Consider the following 6,897-nt stretch of genomic DNA (forward strand, 5'->3'; position numbering starts at 1 on the left):
CCCTGCATGTCATGGCTCATATTAACATGCTCCAATCTATTCCAGTTTAGCAGCTACCTACGTTGGTATATAATTTTTTTCTTTTTTTTAAATTGAAATACAGAATTATACTCTTTCTATGCAAGTTTACATTTTAAATAACATTTATAACCATAATTTATCAGCCATCTTTTCATAATGTTTTCATTTATGGATTCCCTGGTAGCTCAGATGGTAAAGTATCTGCCTGCAATGCAGATAATTAAATATGTATAAGCTTATGAGGAAAGGCAATGCCAAAGAATGCTCAAACTACCACACAATTGCACTCATCTCACATGCTATAAAGTAATGCTCAAAATTCTCCAAGCCACGCTTCAGCAATATGTCAACCATGAACTTCAGATGTTTAAGCTGGTTTTAGAGAAGGCAGAGGAACCAGAGATCAAATTGCCAACATCCACTGGATCATGGAAAAGGCAAGAGAATTCCAGGAAAATATATATTTCTGCTTTATTGACTATGCCAAAGCCTTTGACTGTGTGGATCAAAATAAACGGTGTAAAATTCTGAAAGAGAGGGGAATACCAGACCACCTGACCTGCCTCTGGAATCAAGATTGCCAGGAGAAATATCAGTAACCTCAGATATGCAGATGACACCACCCTTATGGCAGAAAGTGAAGAGGAACTAAAAAGCCTCTTGATGAAAGTGAAAGAGGAGAGTGAAGAAGTTGGCTTAAAGCTCAACATTCAAAAAACTAAGCTCATGGCATCTGGTCCCATCATTTCATGGGAAATACATGGGGAAAGAGTGGAAACAGTGGCAGACTTTATTTTGGGGGGCTCCAAAATCACTGCAGATGGTCACTGCAGCCATGAAATTAAAAGATGCTTACTCCTTGGAAGGAAAGTTATGACCAACCTAGACAACATATTGAAAAGCAGAGACATTACTTTGACAACAAAGGTCTGTCTAGTCAAGGCTATGGTTTTTCCAGTGGTCATGTATGGATGTGAGAGTTGGACTGTGAAGAAAGCTGAGCACTGAAGAATTGATGCTTTAGAACTGTGGTGTTGGAGAAGCCCTTGGGCTGTGAGGAGATCCAACCAGTCCATTCTAAAGGAGATCAGTCTTGGGTGCTCATTGGAAGGACTGACGCTGAAGCTGAAACTCCACAACTTTGGCCACCTCATGTGAAGAGTTGATTGGTTGGAAAAGACCCTGATGCTGGGAGGGATCAGGGGCAGGAGGAGCAGGAGACAACAGAGGATGAGATGGCTGGATGGCATCACCGACTTCATGGACATGAGTTTGGGTAAACTCCAGGAGTTGGTGATGGTCAGGGAGGCCTGTTGTGCTGCGATTCATGGAGTCGCAAAGAGTAGGACACGACTGAGTGACTGAACTGAACTTAAGCTTTTGATGAAATTCCTATATTATTTTATATTACCATAATATTTTTGTTGCATAAACTAATAATTATGTCTTAAATTTTTATAAACTCAAATAGTGATAAAAATTTCAAAGTAGCTATGATACCATAAGTGCATTTGTTAAGACAGATACATCTACATTCTTTTATATATGCAAGAAACACAAGTAATACATGAATAGAAACAAATATATTTGCCACCCAAGCCTTATTATTTAGAAGCTCCGGGGAAGAACTGATATTGTACAATTCAGTCAGCTAAATTCTGTTTTAAATTGCTATTCACTATAAATTTCCAATAATACTGCCCATGTGTTAAGATCTATATCTAGATTATGATAGTTTCCCTTAGTGAAGCAGCAGGTAATTATTTTAGGTCATCTCTAAGCAAGGGTGGTAATGTTTGGAAGGAATTGGAGAGACAGGATGCTAACATTTCCAAAAATTGAACAAGAGTTCTGTGAGTTGGGATAGTAGAAGGCAGTTTAGTCAACCATCACTGGTGGTGTATAGACCTAAATACTAGTGACTTTTCTGTAGCCACATAAGAGATAACATGTGGTACATTCAGAGCAAGAAATGCCATGTGTCTATGCTGCAGGAAAGAGTAGGTGTTAATTTCAGGCATACCTTGAACTGACTACTACATCTTCTGCCTATTAGCTATGTGACTGTGGAAATTTATTTAGTCTCTCAGTCTCAGTTTCATTGCAAAATTGGTGTGAGGATTAACAGAATGACTGACACATAATAGGCATTACCAACACTACCTGCAGTGACCTATCTAATCTTAAAACTTATCTGCAGTGACTTATTTAGTCTCCTAACTCTAAATATAGTATGTATGCTGGTATTTCCCAAATGTATGTCTTTAACTAGGAACTCTATCCTACACTTCATATTCTTGTCTCCAACTGCGTGCTCAGTATGTCTACTTGGATGTTGAATGAGTACTTCAAGTTTATCAAGATCCATACTGAATTGTCCGGTTTTTCCAAATGTAAGCAATCCTTCTATTTGTTCTGACTAAAGCAGACTTGACTCCTTTTCTCTCATATCTCAAAACTAATATTTATATCTTAGTATTATGGTTAAATTTTGTCCAATATGGTATCCCTTCTCAACCCCTCTGCTGATATTTCCATAGGCAAGCAACTATTTTCTGGTTATGGTAACCACTTCATTATGATAACAGTCTCCTCCTAATGTACTTTCTCTGTCTCTCTGTCCATCCCCACTCCCTATCAAAGCCTATCTTTGATCAGCAGACAGTGGAATCATGTCATAACTCTGCTCAAACTACTTCAGTCCCTTCCCATCTCACTTAGAGTAATGACCAATGTCATACAAGTGCTCACAATGTTCTGGATTATTTCACTTCTATATTGGATATATCGGCTTCCTCTGCTTCCTGTACTTCTGCCTCCCCTCTGGCTCACTGTGCTAGAGACCTCTTGTTCTTCCTGGTGCAGAGCAAGTGCGCATATATTTCAGGGCTTTGCATTTGCTGTGCACAAATTGCCCCTATGACCCCCATGCATGATTGTTCCTCTTGCAAAATGCCAACTTAATGTTTTCCTTCCCCTTCTTTAGCTCAAAGACATCTGAGTGAGGCCTTTCATGACTATTTAATTATTCATCCCTCTCTCATTTACTCCATGCCTCTTTTACTGATTCATTTCTTTTTTCCATTGAACTTAACCATGTCAGATAAAATATATTTTATTTATTTACTTGTTTATGTACAGTACATGGTACATAGTAGTCACTCCATAAATGCTTATTATATGAATCAATGTATAAACAAAGGTACCTAAAAGTAAATTTCAGTTTAGTCTCCTCTCGATCTTTTATATCTGATAAAATAGAGACAAAAACGTCATTTATATTTTCAATCTAACTTTGGAAGTTGGTAATAAATTATAAAATTATGGGGTAAATCTTTTAATTTTTAAACTAAATTTACAGACCTTTTAACTCTAGCTTAGTGAAAAAGAATTGGAATTATGTATATTATACATTAATGAAAATTTAAATGTGTGACTCAAAAGCTATTAACTTTTCCAGTCATATGTACTTAGTATTTAGCCTTTCATGTAGGTTTCATGTGCCTATGACACAAAGCCAAAACACACAATTATTGAAACATCCAATTTTTTCTTAAAATATGTAATACTATATATTTGACCAGTGACCTGTGTTAAGTCTCAATAGAAAAGTTTCTTTATAAATGACCATCAAAATCTAATCGATAAATAGATCTGTATCAGTCTTCTAAGATAATTATGTAAGTGTGAATGTGTTGTCAAGAAAGTAAGGTTGTATATATTGTTAAGCTGAAAAGCTGTAGAACCAGGTACAATAGCATTTATATGAAAGAAGAAATAAAAGCCTATGTACTAGTAATTGCTTTCTCTATGTGCTAAGTGACAAATAGCTCACAATCCTCATAAGAAACTGTGTCTTTGCTTAAAAAGTTAAATGTTTTCCTGATGGCATTTATTACTTTAAATCTAAGCAGTACTTTAAATCTAAGCATTATCTCTTTGTTCTTTGTTTGTTTGTTTGTTTGTTTTGATCTGGAGGGGGCTTCCCTGGTGGCTCAGATGATAAAGAATATGCCTGCAGTGCAGGAGTGAAGTGTCCCACTCTTTGCAACCTCGTGGACTGTAGTCTGCCAGGCTCCTCTGTCCATGGGATTCTCTAGGCAAGAATACTGGAGTGGGTTGCCATTTCCTTCTCCAGGGGATCTTCCCAACCCAGGGATTGAACCTGGGTCTCCTGCATTGCAGGCAGATGCTTTACCCTCTGAGCCACTAGGGAAGCAGGAGACATGAGTTCAATCCCTAGATTGGGAGATCCACTGGAGAAGGGAATGGCTACCCACTCCAGTATTCTTGCCTGGAAAATCCCACTGGACAGAGAAACCTGATGGGATACAGTCCATGGGGTCCCATAGAGTTGGACATGACTGAGTGATTAACAATTTCACTTTATTTTTTTTAAGACCCCAAAGTCTAACATAATGGAGAATTTATGACCTTTTTCATGCAAAATTTACCTCATCCTAGTCCCCACACTACTGCGAAAGCTCAGTTAGGTTTGCTTTGGGGAAGAGAGCAGGACAAATACACGCAGGTGGGCATATACCATTGGTTGGGGACTCTACTCCCTCCACACTTCCCTTTTTCCAGCAGCTGGACAAGTCATGGCCATATGGCCCAGTCAGTGAGATATAATCAAAGACACTGACGGCCATGGAAGTTTCTGGGCCGGAACAAAATCAGCTGGCATTTCCAATTAATCTTTTTCCTTTCTACTACTTACTGCCTGGTAATATAGATGTGATGTCCACTGTTTTTTAGATTCAAATGCTCAGATGTTCTCATGTAACACTGAAATTTGGAGTTAGGTGACACAAGGACAAGGGGAAGGAGTATCAGCAATGTGCAAGGGGTGTGTTACTTTTTGTGAAAAGTGAAAGAGTCACTCAGTTGTGTCCGACTCTTTGCAACCCCATGGACTCATTAAGCCCCCATGGAGCCCACCAGGGTCCTCTGTTGATGGAATTCTCCAGGCAAGAATACTGCAGTGTGTAGCCATTTCCTTCTCCAGGGAATCTCCCTGACCCAGGGATCAAACCAATGTCTCTGGCATTGCAGGCAGATTCTTTACTGTCTGGGCCACCAAGGAAATGTGTTACTTTGTATGGCCACCTAAAAAAACACAGTGTTTTTTTTTTAGAGACATGATCTGCTTCCTCTCCCTTGGGTGGAAGCTAAGCAGAAATGTTCCTGGAAAATACATTAGCAGCTTCCTAATTACTCCTCGCTAGGCAATGATAGTTTCTTCTCTGTGGGATAGTCCACAGCATTATTCTAGGAGTCATTCTTTGAGCCCTATCCTAGAGTGTGATCCTTTCTACTTCTTGTGATGAGGTTGTGAATAATTTCTGGCATATTGGGTGAGTCAGGGCCCCATCAGGAGGCAGTAATCACACAGAATTTCAGCAGGACAAATTTAATATAAAGATGATTAATCATTACAAGATTATAGTAATGGTGATTACCTAGTTCAGTTCAGTTCAGTTCAGTTCAGTCGCTCAGTCGTGTCTGACTCTTTGCGGCCCTAGTGGGAACATATAACTCTCTAAAATACTCGGGAATAGCATATCTAGAGTAGTCACTGCCTTTAGGGATGACATAGAACATCCAAGAACGAATCCAATCTAAAATAACTCAACCCCTAGGATTGAGATCCAGGCCTCATTGAGAGGATATAGTCATGTCACCAAATCTAGAATTGCAGTTAATTTGCACTTTGGGGTTCCTTAGGAGACTGTCTACCGTGGGACAGAGACTTAACACACTTCATGAACCTGACCCTGAAGAGACCCTTTACCATGTAGCAACTTGATGAGAAGAGAACACTGGATGTAAAAAGAGAAGCTCTGCATCTTGCCAGGTGCTTCCAGCACCCTCTACTGCCAAAGCAAAATCAGCAGTGTACCAACTGGCAAAGGAGAAGGGTTCAGAGTTCAGTTCAGTTATCAGAATAGGCAATGGAATATACATTTGGGTCTGGAAAGCAATAGGTCAATCAGTAGTACACATGTGCAACTGAACTCTTACTCAATCACCAATGCAGAGCCTAGGCATTTGAACTTCTCTGGGTTCATGAGAACCCAAATATGTGATGCAAATCTGCTGCTTCTGCACTCCTCTTCTTTCTGCTTCAGTGAAAACTTCTGTATGTATTAGGTTTATGAGTTGAAGTGTGTCTCTTCAAAATTCATATGCTGAAGTCCTTATTCTCTGTACCTAGAAATGTGGCTTTTGAAGAGAGTGTCTTTGCAGAGATAATGAAGTTAAAATGAGGTCACTAGAAGCAGACTCTCATTCAATGTAACTGGTGCTTTTATAACAAGGGAAGATTTAAACATAGAAATACCCATAAAAGAAAGAAGATGGAAGACACAGAGAGAACAAATGGGCATCTTAAACCAGAGACCTGCAACAGATTTTTCCCCTCACAGCCCTCAGAAAGAACCAATCTTTAAGACACCTTAATTTCACACAGAGTTTTCAGAACACTGAGACAATTTTATGTTATTGAAGCTTCATGATGCTTTTTTATGGCAGCCCTAACAAACCAATATATTAGCATATTTCAGGTTACAAGTATTTTAAATGTGGCTTAAACAATGAGGATCTCTCTCCTACAAGAGATGCACTGATGTCTGTGATCCAAGGTTTGGTTTTGGCACAATGAAATCAAGACCTGGGGTTGGCTTTTTTGCAAGATTCATTGCTCTGCCCATCACATCACCAAATGACTACAGTAACTCTGTGCATCTTGTGCTCACAGAACAATGTTCAAGGACTTTCTTCGTGAGACTGTCTACATCAAACAGGAGAATCTTTCTTAGAAGCATCTATGCTTCAATTGTGAGTGATTTGTCACCCCAACAGATGTCTCCATAG

The 6,897-nt window shown here is 39.1% G+C and overlaps 1 non-coding gene across 1 annotated transcript; it reads right to left on the minus strand.

Annotated features, from left to right (window-relative positions):
* Window positions 1-4,165: 4,165 nt before the first annotated feature.
* Window positions 4,166-4,237, minus strand: TRNAC-GCA (transfer RNA cysteine (anticodon GCA)). The gene has a single exon. It is a non-coding gene; the product is annotated as a tRNA-Cys (tRNA).
* Between the last annotated feature and the right edge of the window lie 2,660 nt (window positions 4,238-6,897).

This window comes from Capricornis sumatraensis, chromosome 6 (genome assembly GCF_032405125.1).
Source record: "Capricornis sumatraensis isolate serow.1 chromosome 6, serow.2, whole genome shotgun sequence".
Classification (NCBI taxonomy): Eukaryota; Metazoa; Chordata; class Mammalia; order Artiodactyla; family Bovidae; genus Capricornis; species Capricornis sumatraensis.